Consider the following 14,084-nt stretch of genomic DNA (forward strand, 5'->3'; position numbering starts at 1 on the left):
TGAAGATATCTTTAATCTAACAAATGGTTTCTCCTTATCTTCGGCAGGGGCACAAGATGAAGCAAAGGAACAAAGAAATGGAAGTAAATGACAGTCCTCAGCATTGCAGGCCTCCCGGGCCCCGGGGGGTGGGGGGTGGGGTGGTGGTGGTGGAAAAAGACACCTGCGTGCCCTGTGGGGGAGGGGGGGGAGGCGAGTCCCACGGAAGGATGGGGAATCCTTTGCTCTAATTTCTCCAGCCGCATTTTGTTCTGTTTACCGGCAGAAAGAGAAAGAAAAAAAGGAAAAAAAAAAAAGTTTTATTTGGTGGGGGGACCCACGTGAATGCATCTTTCAGGCACTATTCCTGTCATTTCTGTCTTTTCTCTCACGACTCTGCCCCAGGGTCCCAGTGGCACGTGTGACATACATGTGTATCCTGGCTCCTGTCTGCTTTCTCAGTTATTTCACAAAGCTGGTTGGTACAGTGGTTTCTTCCAAGAAAGAGAAGGAAGGTGACTGTTTGGTAAGCTGCAGGCTGCATTTCAGGAACCATCAAACCCTGTATTAGAATCCATGGATGAAGGAGGCAGGATAGAAAATGGGCAAAACCATCAGAAATCACTTGGAAAAAGGTCAGGACGATGAGTTAAAAATGGTGTTTTATTCCGGGATTCCCAAGGTACGGTGTTGTTGCGTGTGGTTGTCAGGAGGATTGTGGAAGTAGAGTTTAATCCGGAGCAGAGCGTGGAGGCATCACAAGGAAGGTGGGCCCTGGCTGCTGTCAGGTCTTCCTTGGTAGCAGGACGGCAGGTGAGTTCTTCTCTGACACCGACTTTCAGCAGAGCTCACCTGGTTCAGGAGGTCTTTACTGGGTGCTTCACATGGAGCCCCCCTGGGAGATGTATGTAACTCCTTGTGACACAACTGTATGGGGTGGTACTTCTCTAGGCATTTTAGTTAAGAGACAGGAGGCTGCTGCATTTAGGATCCAAGCATCCGCCTATGAATATGAAAAGTTCCACTTGAAATCTCTCTTTATAGATATGTTTCTCATAAAAGAACATCTTGTCTTCACCCAGGGACTGATGACCCACAGAGCAGATTCTCATTTGAAGTTAGAGGCGATTAGAGGTCTTGCTTGTAGTTCTGGCTTCCTGGTTTGCTTTTACATGGTGTGTTTTTGTTCATGCTGAGTCCAAGACTAACTTGATGGCTAGTCCCCTCTCCCAGCGCACACTGAAGGAGAGTAGCAGTAGTAATAAGCCAAGATGTCAGTGATACAGTGGGCATGAGGGGTGAAGGGCCCAGGAGGAAGTTAGAAGTCGTCACAAATGTCTATCCTAGGGCCAACGTGGACAGAAGCCTCAGGACGCAAGACACCTGCTTCCCACAGCCTCCCCGGCTCTAAGACCAATCTGTTTGTTTCTCTGGCAACTCGCACTATTTCTTCCATATCTTCTTAAATCCACCTTCCTTATAAGGGCTTTAGAACTATAAGTAAGTTAGCTGCATATTTTTTCTTTGTAGAGGGAGAAAAGCAATGGCGAGCGTTTCTACAATAAAAGGGTGTTCTGCTTTCTAAATATTCCATGGAGTTCTTCAGTTTTGCTCTTTCCTCTAAAGAAAATTCACCTTATCTTTCTATGAATTTTGTTTTGGCCTTTCTGAATTTGTTGCCTCCCTGGATGGCTTACTTGGTCTATTGGAACAATTAACAAGTTGTATTTCTACCTGTGTAATATGTTTTAACACCCTCAGTTTTTTAAGCTGCTCATCAACCTAGCAGCAACAATATTTAAGTGACCCCGTGATTTCAGAACATGCTAATTTCCCCTTCTGCCATTATTCCACGGTTTGATACAGAAACTGTTACGTCCTCTACTGCCATTAGACATCGCTTTGTAGAAAAACAAGGAAAAGCCTCGTTTTCAATAATCCAGGAAATGATGCCATGGGAATACTGACAGTTTCTAGATGTCATGTCATTTTTTTTTTTTTTTTTTTTTTTTGCGGTACGCGGGCCTCTCACTGTCGTGGCCTCTCCCGTTGCGGAGCACAGGCTCCGGACGCGCAGGCTCAGCGGCCATGGCTCACGGGCCCAGCCGCTCCGCGCGCGGCATGTGGGATCTTCCCGGACCGGGGCACGAACCCGTGTCCCCTGCATCGGCAGGCGGACTCTCAACCACTGCGCCACCAGGGAAGCCCTCATGTCATCGTTATAACTTAACTGAAAGTCGCCATCATTCTTGTGAAGTACTTGACAGGCACAATCTTCTGGGAGCACATTTTCCTATGACTCCTAAGCATTAGTGCTACTCGTGCTCAATAATGAGTTAAGTTGAAAAGTACAGGAGGAGGCAGGAAGGATGGAGATTTTCTTTAATGGACAAAGATGAAAGAGACCTAATGTCTCTGGTAGGAACAGTAGGGATCAGAATTACTTCAGTCCTGGTGTTGCCTTTGACATCAATGATAGCCATTCATTCATTTTCAATGTGGGTGGGGTAGGAATGAGAGGAGGGAGGGCTCTGCCTGAAAACTATAGAAAAAGAAAGTCAGCTCTGTATCCAGGAAACTGAGTGAGGAGTAAGTATGATCAGTCCCACTCTTGAATTTGTTTACACTTGACTTTATGATTAGATTGTGTTTTCATTTTTGCCTCATTATGATTTTGGGTTGCTATTTGGCGGTAATATTGTATGCTTTAGGACAAATAATGAAGTGAATTTCCATTTCAATAGTAAAATATTAAAAATCTAGCTCTTGGCCAGATCGAAGACACCCACGACACAGGAAACCATTATTTCACTGGTGCTGTCATTGCACAGACTGTACAATGGAAAGTTTGAAAGGCTGATTGAATTCTCTGGAACATGAATTCTGTATGTCAGTTTCCAACCACAATCCAGCCAGGCTAGGTGGTATGAGGGTTTACAGGAGGGAGAGTGGGACCAAGGTAGGCTTTCCACATAATAGATCTAATTAAAAAGGTACTTGTTTTAGGAGAGACAAAGGATGTGTCCTCTAGCTGGTAACTATTCAGACGATGGACAAGCCTTCTTTCGTAAAAGCTTACAAAGGCGGTGTCCAAAACACGGTCTATGATACTGGGTCACCTGTTAGTCAGCGCAGCTAATTGTACATCTTTCTATGAAACACTGAAAAGCCTCTTTGTGAATTAATACAGTTCCGCTTGATGCAGTTGATTTGAAATGACATTTCTCTGTATGTGGTGCATGTCGGCTTTGCTTTGACAAATAACAAAGTTAGCAGAATATGTTCAATATATTTTCTTGGGGAATAGGGTTTTTATCATATGATTCATTAAGGATTTGCCTTACCCTGACATTTGTGATATAAAGGAAAATCAGAAAAAAAGTAATTTTCTTGATCAAGATATGTTTTTACTTAATGCAAATAAATGTAGTCTGTTGCTTGCAAGGGAAAAAATAATGTCTTCTGAGATCTGGTATAAACTGCTAAATAGAATAATATGTGCCTCTTTTGTTAAACCAGCGTTTAAATACTGGACTGCTTCTAAATACGTTTGTTTCTTTTCATGTGTACCATACACTAAAAAACTTAAACAACTGTTGCCTTCATACTATATTTGTTAGAGCAGAATACGAATAAAATTTGTTTGAGAAGATAAGGTGGAATTATCTGTATTTTGTGAAGTTTGTTCCTTAGCCATGAGCAGTTAATGACTCAGAAATGTTCATTTAACAGTAGATACCTCATTGCACATATGTGTATTTAAAATTGCCCCTGCACGTCAACTGTAACTTACCAAGAGTCTTCCCCTGCTAAGACTGGCCAGTGTTGTGGCCATGTTTTCAAAATTAAACTACACAGTAGTTTGAACAGACACAAATCCCAATGTGAAATTTTTCTCTGAATACTACATAGCTAATTACCCTAGCAACAGCCTCTGAGGTGCAAGACATAAATTGTTGAGATGAAGCCCATGGTTCCATGAACACTGGCCCATCCTTTGGAACCCATCATCCGTAACTGGAATTCTTTTTGAGCATCTTTTATGAGCATGGTCACCACGCTGGCTATGTGAGCAGCGCAGACGCAATCCTCCTCAGCCTACTGTTGACAGAATTACGATTGAGTTACAAAATTGTTAAGAGTTTGGCAATGGAGCCACAAAAACCGCTATGGGAAAAACTCAGTGTTCTTTTGAAAATGGAAATCTGTATTCCATCAAATTTAATTCCCTCCATCTCCTACAGAAGAAGTGCTATGGGGTGTATTGTTCTAAAAGGCAAGAAAGAAAGTCAATCCCTTTATCCAACAAAGCCAGGAACTTAACAGTTAAAGGGGAATAAGGTTTTTTAAACTCCTGTACCAAAGGAACGTTTTTCCAATAATAAACAAGTTTGATGAGAAAAAAACTGTACGCAGGACAGTCTTATCTCACAGTGGGCAACCTCAACACAAATGCTTCAAGGTGACAGTAAAGATAATTTGACACGATTCTAGTATGGCCAATTTCAACTTTTAAATCTACATTCAATTTTTCATCTCTTTGCCTGTCACTCTTATGTGTCTCTCCCAAACACTTCTGTCCCTTTGCCTTTAAAAGATGTCACTGAACACTGCTTAGCTTTGCTGGTGGTTCTCAGGACTAAAAGGGATAATGATACTCATTTATATTTCCGGAACTCTGGCCCAGCGTGGGGCTTTGAGAAACAAAGCACCTCCATTTCTTGGTTTGGAAGATGGAAATTCTAAAACATTCCTGAACTCTCTCACAAATTTAAACATGAATAAAGTGCCAAGATATTCTACTTTGCCATTTGGAAATGCACTTGGTAACTTATTAGCACTGGACTCTGTTATTCAATACTGTAGGCAAATAGCCCTTTCTCCAGCTCAAGTCTCTACCAAATGAATCAACAATCCTTACAATTGGGTAGGAAATATGAAATCCTTTCTACTGAAGTTGATTTAAATTTTGCCCCTAAAGTAAAGACCCATGAGGATAAGAAAAAACTTTTATAAGATTTAGAGAAATGGCCGATTTGACACGTGCACACAAAATACTGACACTCGGTGTAAATCTTTTTAAGTTATTGTTTCTCTGATAAGAACTAGAGTGAATCTGTGACTAAAGCAGAAAGGAGATGTAGCTCTCTTTCTTGGTTAAGATGCACAGAAGGATATAGATTTAGAGGGGGATAATTATACCAACAGACACTTCCTTCCCTTGAGGGAGGAGAACGCTTCTTTGCCCCACTGAAATTGGACTTTATTGCTTCGGCCAATGATGTGTGGGCAGAAATGGCATATGTCACTTCAGGCAGAAGCTTGAAGACTCGTGCTCCCTTTTTTCCCTCTACCATAATGCCCAGCTACTTCCCAGATAGGTTGCTCTGTCAGTCTAGAACCTGGAGTGACGATGTGGAGTTGAGTTTCAGGCAAGCCCCACTGAGAAGGTGACATCAGTGAGAAGTAAACCTGTGTTTTGAGATCTGAGCACCATATGTTACACTAGTATAACCTAACCTATTCTAATTGATATGTATGCCATCAAAGTATTTAAATAAAAAGTCCAAGAATTGACATGATCTGCCTCTCCAGCCTCATGTTGTGTGACTTTCAAATTGGCTCATAAAAGTACCAACACAATGACCTTCTGTCCATTCCTAGAACAGGCCAAATTCAAGGTCATCCTTGAGATCTCAACTGTAATGTCACATCCCAGAGATGCCTTCCCCAACTACCCTATTTCAAAGGAAATCCCCCTTTCCAACATCCTTGCCTACCTAATGCCGTATTTGCTACATCAGAACACGTAGAATTCTTTGTAATTGTTTATTTACAGGGCAGAGAGAAACATTCACATGTTTCAACTCAGAAGGGCAACATAATGTAATCCCGCCCCCCGCCCAGTAACTGAGCTTGCCTTATTTCCAAGCTTCTAACCAACTGGTTAGAGGCAATCATGGGAAAAGAATATAATCTGCCAATTAAAGGTATCTCAGTCTTTTCCAGTTTAAAATGCTAATTTTAGCATTTTAAAAGATAGCCTCTTCAATAAGGGGTGCTGGGAAAACTGGACAGCTACATGTAGAAGAATGAAATTAGAACACTACTTAACACCATACACAAAAATAAACTCAAATTGGATTAAAGACTTAAATGTAAGACCAGACACTATAAAACTCTTAGAGGAAAACATAGGAAAAATACTCTTTGACATAAACCACAGCAAGGTCTTTTTTGACCCACCTCCTAGAGTAATGGAAATAAAAACAAAAATAAACAAATAGGACTTAATTAAACTTAAAAGCTTTTGCACAAAGGAAACCATAAACAAGACAAAAAGACAGCCCTCAGAATGGGAGAAAATATTTGCAAACAAAACAACAGAGGATTAATCTCCAAATTATACACACAGCTCATGGAGCCCAATATCAAAACAACAAACAATCCAATTAAAAAATGGGTGGAAGACCTAAACAGACATTTCACCAAGGAAGACATACAGATGGCCAAGAGGCACATGAAAAGTTGCTCAATATCACTAATTATTAGAGAAATGCAAATCAAAACTACAGTGAGGTTACTGTACAGTAGAGGTAATTGTTGCAGAGTTAGCTATCATTAAATCACCTGAGTCACATCACTAGGAAGTGGAAGAGGCAGGATTCATACCCAAGTAGTCACTCTCAGGAGGATGTATACTCAATCACTATACCATGATGCTTTTTGTTAATATCTCAGTTTGTTTCTCTGCAAAATGGGTGTAATAAAATCCCTTCCTCTTTTAAAAAGATTAAATGACTCGGTAACTGTATTTAGAAAAACGCCTGGCACATAGTAGACTTTATAAATGTTTGTTAAATAAAATAAATGAAATAAAACCTGCCCAATTGCAGAGCTGGTAATTGGTGGAGCAGAATTCTCACCTACTTAGTGTAAATCCAGGTCCCTCACTCTCCACCACTACAACATTCTACTTCCTGATATTGCTTCTCATTAAAACTGCCTTGCACAGATATGTGACATTATAAATGATATCTGTGGATTCCTAGTACACAGAAAGAAGTTAATAAATAACAGCATTTATTATTGATCATCCCAGCATATCATATTTGACTTGAGAGAGGCACAGTTTTGATTACCTACAATAATAATATTAATTGACCCTTTACTGTGCACCAGGGACTCCAGTAAGACTCTTCACATGTATTAACTCATTTAATTCTCACTAATTACACTAAAAAAGGACTGACTATCATAATAAACTAAGGAAGGCATAGAGAATTTAATGAACTTGCCCAAGTTGCCAAAGTTTGCGAGTAGGAGAAAAGAATATGCATACAGACTTGTTGGCTACAAATTCTGTATCCCCTTCATTGTACCACTATTTCATGCTTGTGGAATTTATTCAGACAACACAATTTGGTAGAAAAACTACAAACCATGAATTTTAGATTTGGTTCTGCTATTAAATAACTTTGTAATTTTAAACATTGAAAGCCTTTTTTCATCACTCTCATCTGTAAAATTAAAATTGTTGAACTAGAAAATTTAAAAAAATACAATGAGGTATCACCTCACGCCAGTCAGAATGGCCATTATCAAAAAATCTAGAAGCAACAAATGCTAGAAGGGGTGTGGTGAAAAGGGAACCCTCCTGCACTGTTGGTGGGAATGTAAATTGATACAACCACTATGGAAAACAGTATGGAGGTTCCGTAAAAAACTAAAAATAGAATTACCATATGACCCAGCAATCCCACTACTGGGTATATACCCTTAAGGAAACCATAATTCAAAAAGTGACATGTACCACAATGTTCATTGCAGCACTATTTGCAATAGCCAGGACATGGAAGCAACCTAAATGTCCATCGACAGATGAATGGATAAAGAAGATGTGGCACATATATACAATGGAATATTACTCAGCCATAAAAAGAAATGAAATTGAGTTATTTGTAGTGAGGTGGATGGACCTAGAGTCTGTCATACAGAGTGAAGTAAGTCAGAAAGAGAAAAACAAATACCATATGCTAACACATATATATGGAATCTAAAAAAAAATGGTACTGATGAACCTAGTTGCAGGGCAGGAATAAAGAGGCAGTCATAGAGAATGGACTTGAGGTGGGAGGGGGAAGCTTGGGCGAAGTGAGAGTAGCATTGACATATACACAATACTGAATATAAAATAGTTGGCTGGTGGGAAGCAGGAGCATAGCACAGGGAGATCAGCTTGGTGCTTTATGATGACCTAGAGGGGTGGGAGAGGGTGGATGGGAGGGAGGATGGGAGGGAGGCTTAAGAGGGAGGGGATATGGGGACATGTGCATGCGTATGACTGATTCACTTTGTTGTGCAACAGAAGCTAACACAGTATTGTGAAGCAATTATACTCCAAGATCTATTAAAAATAAAAAGTAAAAAAATAAAATACTAATTTGGGGATGAAGATTTATTCAGATTCAAGGTTTAAACTCTTGCTGAAGCTATTTCTTGACACTAAAATGACTGTGCCCCACCCCTGTAGATAAAGGCCTTTCTTCTAATCACTAGGCAATAAAACTAGCAATGAACAAATAAATTTTAACCATGTTAAAACAATAGTTACTATAATATTTAAAAAGCAATTTCCTGATTTTTAAGACTTGCTCGAAACTGACAAGATTGTGGAGTAGAAGGACATGAGCTCACCTCTTCTAACCAAAATCACAACTAACTGCTAAACAACCATCAACCAAAAAAATGCTGGAATCTACAAAAAAAGATACGCTATATCCAAAGACAAAGAAGAAGTCACAGTGAGATGGAAGGAGGGGCACAATCAAAATAAATTCAAATCACATACATGCCTGGGGGGGGGCGGCGACCCACAAACTGGAAAATAATTATAACACAGAAGTTCTCCCACAGGAATAAAAGTTCTGAGCCCGTGCCAGGGTCCCCAGCCTAGGGGTCTTGCAACAGGAGGAGGAGCCCCCAGAGAATCTGGCTTTGAAGGCCGACAGGGTTTGATTACAGGAATTCCACAGGACTGGGCGAAAGAGAAACTCCACTCTTGAAGGGTGCATACAGGGTCTCATGCACACGAGGACCCAGGGAAAAAAGCAGTGACCTCACAAGAGACTGGGCCAGACCTACCTGCTAGTATTGGAGAATCTCCTGCAGAGGTGAGGGGAGTGGCTGTGGCTCACTGCAAGGACAAAGATACTGGCAGTAGCAGCTCTGGTGAGGACTCATTGGTGAGAGACCTCCTGGAGGTTGCCATTTCCCCCCCAAGACCTAGCCTGACCCAACAGCCTATAGGCTCCAGTGCTGGGATGCCTCAGGCCAAACAACCAACAAGGCAGCAACACAGCCCCACCCATCAGCAGACAGGCTGCTTAAAGTCTTCCTGAGGACACAGCTGCCTGATAAGCACACACCCTGAAATGGCATTGCCCACCAGAGGGACAAGACCCAGCTCCATCCACCACGGGGCAGGAACCAGTCCATCCCACCAGGAAGCCTGCACAAGCCTCTTATACAGCCTATTCCACCAGGGAGCAGAGAGCAGAAGCAAGAACTACAACACTGTAGCCTGAAGAACAGAAACCACAATCACAGAAATTTAGACAAAATGAGACAGCAGAGGAATATGTCACAGATGAAGAAAAAAGATAAAACCCCAGAAGAACAACTAAGTGAAGTGGAGATAGACAATCTACATGGAAAAGAATTTAGAGTAATGATAGTAAAGATAATACAGGATCTCAGAAATAGACTGGCAGTACAGATCGAGTAGACACAAGAAAGTTTTAACAAAGACTTAGAAGAACTAAAGAATAAACAGAGATGAACAATGCAATAATTGAAATGAAAAATACACTAGAAGGAATCAATAGCAAAATAACTGAGGCAGAAGAATGGATAAGTGAGCTGGAAGGTAGAATGGTAGAAATCACTGCCATGGAACAAATTAAAGAAAAAAGAATGAAAAGAAATGAGGACAGTCTAAGAGAGCTCTAGGACAACATTAAACACACCCACATTCTCATTACACAGGTCCCAGAAGGATAAGAGAGAGAGAAAGAACCTGAGAAAATATTTGAAGAGATAATAGCTGAAAACTTCCCTAACATGGGAAAGGAAATAGTCACCAAGTCCAGGAAGCACAGAGAATCCCAGGCAAAATAAACCCAAGGAGGAACGCACCAAGACACACAGTAAGCAAATTGACAAAAATGAAAGACAAAGAAAAAATAATAAAAGCAACAAGGTAAAAGCAACAAATAACATATGAGGGAATTCTTATAAGGTTATCAGTTATCAGCTGATTTCTCAGCAGAAACTCTGCATACCAGAAGGGAGTCGCATGATATACTTAAAGTGATGAAAGGGAAGAACCTACAGCCAAGGATACTCTACCCAGCAAGGCTCTCATTCAGATGTGACAGAGAAATCAGAAGCTTTACAGACAAGCCAAAGCTAAGAGAATTTAGCACCACCAGGCCAGCTTTGCAACAGATGCTAAAGGAACTTCTCTAGGCAGAAAAGAAAAGGCCACAACTAGAAATAAGAAAATTACGAATGTAAAAGCTCACCTGTAAAGGCAAACATACAGTAAAGGTAAGAAATCATCTTCACACAAATATGACATCAAAACCAGCAACTGGGAGAAGAAGAGAGCACAAATGCAGGATATTGGAAATGCATTTGAAATGAAAAGACCAGAAACTTTAAACAATCTTGTTTATATACAGACTGCTATATCAAAACCTCATGGTAACTGCAAACCAAAAATCTACAATAGATACACACACAAAAAAGAAAAAGGAGTCCAAATACAACACTAAAGTTAGTAACCAAATCACAAGACAGGAGAACAAAAGAGGAAGGGAAGGAAAAAACCTACAAAAACAAATCCAAAACAGTTAACAAAATGACAATAAGAACATACATACCGATAATTATCATAAATGTAAATGGATTAACTCCTCCAATTAAAAGACATAGACTGGCTGAATAGATACAAAGACAAGACCCGTATATAGGCTATCTACAAGAGGCCCATTTCAGATCTAGGGACACATACCGACCAAAAGGTGAGGGCATGGAAAAAGTTATTCCATGCAAATGGAAATCAAAGGAAAGCTAGAGTACCAATACTCATATCAGACAAAATAGACTTTAAAATAAAGACTGTTACAAGAGACAAAGAAAGACACCACATAATGATCAAGGGATCAATTCAAGAAAAGATATAACAATTATAAATATATATGCACCCAACATGGGAGCACCTCAATATATAAGGTAAATACTAACAACCATAAAAGGAGAAATTGACAGAAGCACAGTAATAGTGGGAGACTTCAACACCCCACTTTCATCAATAGATCATCCAGACAGAAAATCAGGAAACATAGGCCTTAAATGACACATTAGATCAGATGGACTTAATTAATATTTATAGATCATTCCATCCAAAAGCAACAGAATACACATTCTTCTCAACTGCACATGGAACATTCTTCAGGATCAATCACATGCAGGGCCACAAAGCAAGCCTTGGCAAACTTAAAAAACTGAAATCATAACAAGCACTTTTTCTGATCACAGCAGTATGAGATTAGAAATGAACAATAAGAAAAAAGACTAAAAAACGCAAACACGTGGAGGCTAAACAATATGCTACTAAACAACCAATGGATCACTGAAGAAATCAAAGAGGAAATCAAAAAATACTTAGAGACAAATGAAAATGAAAGCACGATGATCCAAGACCTATGGGACACAGCAAAGCATTTCTAAGAGGGAAGTTTATAGCAATACAATTTTACCTTAGGAAACAAGAAAACTCTCAAAAAACTCTAACCTTATACCTAAAGCAACTAAAGAAAGAAGAACAAACAAAACCCAAAGTTAGTAGAAGCAAAGAAATCATAAATATCAGAGCAGAAATAAATGAAATAGAGATGAAGAAAACAATAGCAAAGATCAATGAAACCAAAAGCTGGTTGTTTGAAAAGATAAACAAAATTGATGAGCCTTTAGCCAGACTCATCGAGAAAAAAAAAAGGGAGAGAGCTCAAATCCATAAAATTAGAAATGAAAAAGAAGTTACAATAGACACCACAGAAATACAAAGGATCATAAGAGACTACTATGAGGAACTATATGCCAATAAAATGGACAACCTAGAAGAAATGGACAAATTCTTAGAAAGGTACAATCTCCAAAGACTGAGCCAGGAATAAATAGAAAATATGAACAGACCAATCACAAGTAATGAAATTGAAACTGTAATTTAAAAATTGCCTCAAAACAGGACCAGATGGGTTTCCCTGGTGGCGCAGTGGTTGAGAGTCTGCCTGCCGATGCAGGGGACATGGGTTCGTGCCCCACTCCAGGAAGATCCCACATGCCATGGAGCGGCTGGGCCCATGAGACATGGCCGCTGAGCCTGCGCATCCGGAGTCTATGCTCCGCAATGGGAGAGGCCACAACAGTGAGAGGCCCACATAACGCAAAAGAAAAAACAAAACAAAACATAGGATCAGATGGCTTCCCAAGTGAATTCTATAAAACATTTAGACACTTAGAGAAGAGTTAACACCAATCCTTCTCAAACCATTCCAAAAAATTGCAGAGGAAGGAACACTCCCAAACTCATTCTATGAGGCCACCATCACCCTGATATCAAAACCAGACAAAGATACCACAAAAAAAGAAAATTACAGGCCAATATCACTGATGAACATAGACGCAAAAATCCTCAACAAAATACTAGCAAACTGAATCCAACAATATATTAAAAGGATCATACACCATGATCAATATGGAATTTGTCTCAGGCATGCAAGGATTTTTCAATATCTGCAAATCAATTAGTGTGATACACCACATCAACAAACTGAAGAATTAAAAACCATATGATAATCCTAACAGACACAGAAAAAGCTTTTGACAAAATTCAACACCCATTTATGATAAAAACTCTCCACAAAGTGGGCATAGAGGAAACATATCTCCACATAATAAAGACCAAATATGACAAACCTACAGCTAACATCATACTTAATGGTGAAAAGCTGAAAGCATTTCCTCTAAGATCAGGAACAAGACAAATGTGCCCACTCTTGCCACTTTTATTCAACATAGTTTTGGAAGTCCTAACCACAGCAACCAGAGAAGAAAAAGAAATAAAGGGAATCCAAATTGGAAAAGAAGAAGTAAAACTGTCACTATTTGCAGATGACATGATACTATACATTGAAAATCCTAGGGATGCCACCAGAAAACTACTAGAGCTCATCAATGAATTTGGTAAAGTTGCAGGATACAAGATTAATAAACAGAAACCTGTTGCATAGGTCTATAAAGTAACAACAAAAGATCAGAAAGAGAAATTAAAGAAACAATCCCATTTACCATCTCATCCAAAAGAGTAAAATACCGAGGAATAAACCTACCTAAGGAGGCAAAAGACCTGTACTCCAAAAACTATAAGACGTTGATGAAAGAAATAGAAGATGACACTAACAAATGGAAAAATATACCATGTTCTTGGATTGGAAGAGTCAATATTGTCAAAATGACTATACTACCCAAGGCAATCTACAGATTCAATGCAATCCCTATCAAATTACCAATGGCATTTTTCACAGAATTAGAACAAAAAAATATTAAAATTTGTATGGAGATAAAAAAGAGCCCAAATAGCCAAAGCAATTTTGAAAAAGGAAAATGGAGCTGAAGGAACCAGGGTCCCTGACTTCAGACTATACTACAAAGCTACAGTCATCAAAACAGTATGGTACTGGCACAAAAACAGAAATATAGATCAATGGAACAGAAAAGCCCAGACCTAACCCATGCACCTATGGTCAATTAGTCTATAACAAAGGAGGCAAGACTATACAATGGAGAAAAGACAGTCTCTTCAATAAATGGTGCTGGGAAAACTGGACAGCTACATGTAAATGAATGAAATTAGAACATTCTCTAACACCACACACAAAAATAAACTCAAAATGGATTAAAGACCTAAATGTAAGGCTGGATACTATAAAACTCTTAGAGGAAAACATAGGCAGAACATTCTTTAACATAAATCACAG

General features: G+C 39.5%; 1 protein-coding gene across 1 annotated transcript in view; it reads left to right on the forward strand.

Annotated features, from left to right (window-relative positions):
* MACROD2 (mono-ADP ribosylhydrolase 2) overlaps positions 1–3,641 on the forward strand; it is a 1,997,895-nt gene extending 1,994,254 nt beyond the window's left edge. The window contains exon 18 of the mRNA XM_049699229.1: positions 48–3,641. The gene's annotated coding sequence lies outside the window, so the exon portion shown is untranslated. The remainder of the gene's footprint in view (positions 1–47) is intronic.
* The last annotated feature ends 10,443 nt before the right edge of the window (positions 3,642–14,084 follow it).

Source organism: Orcinus orca, chromosome 16 (genome assembly GCF_937001465.1).
Source record: "Orcinus orca chromosome 16, mOrcOrc1.1, whole genome shotgun sequence".
Taxonomy (NCBI): domain Eukaryota; kingdom Metazoa; phylum Chordata; class Mammalia; order Artiodactyla; family Delphinidae; genus Orcinus; species Orcinus orca.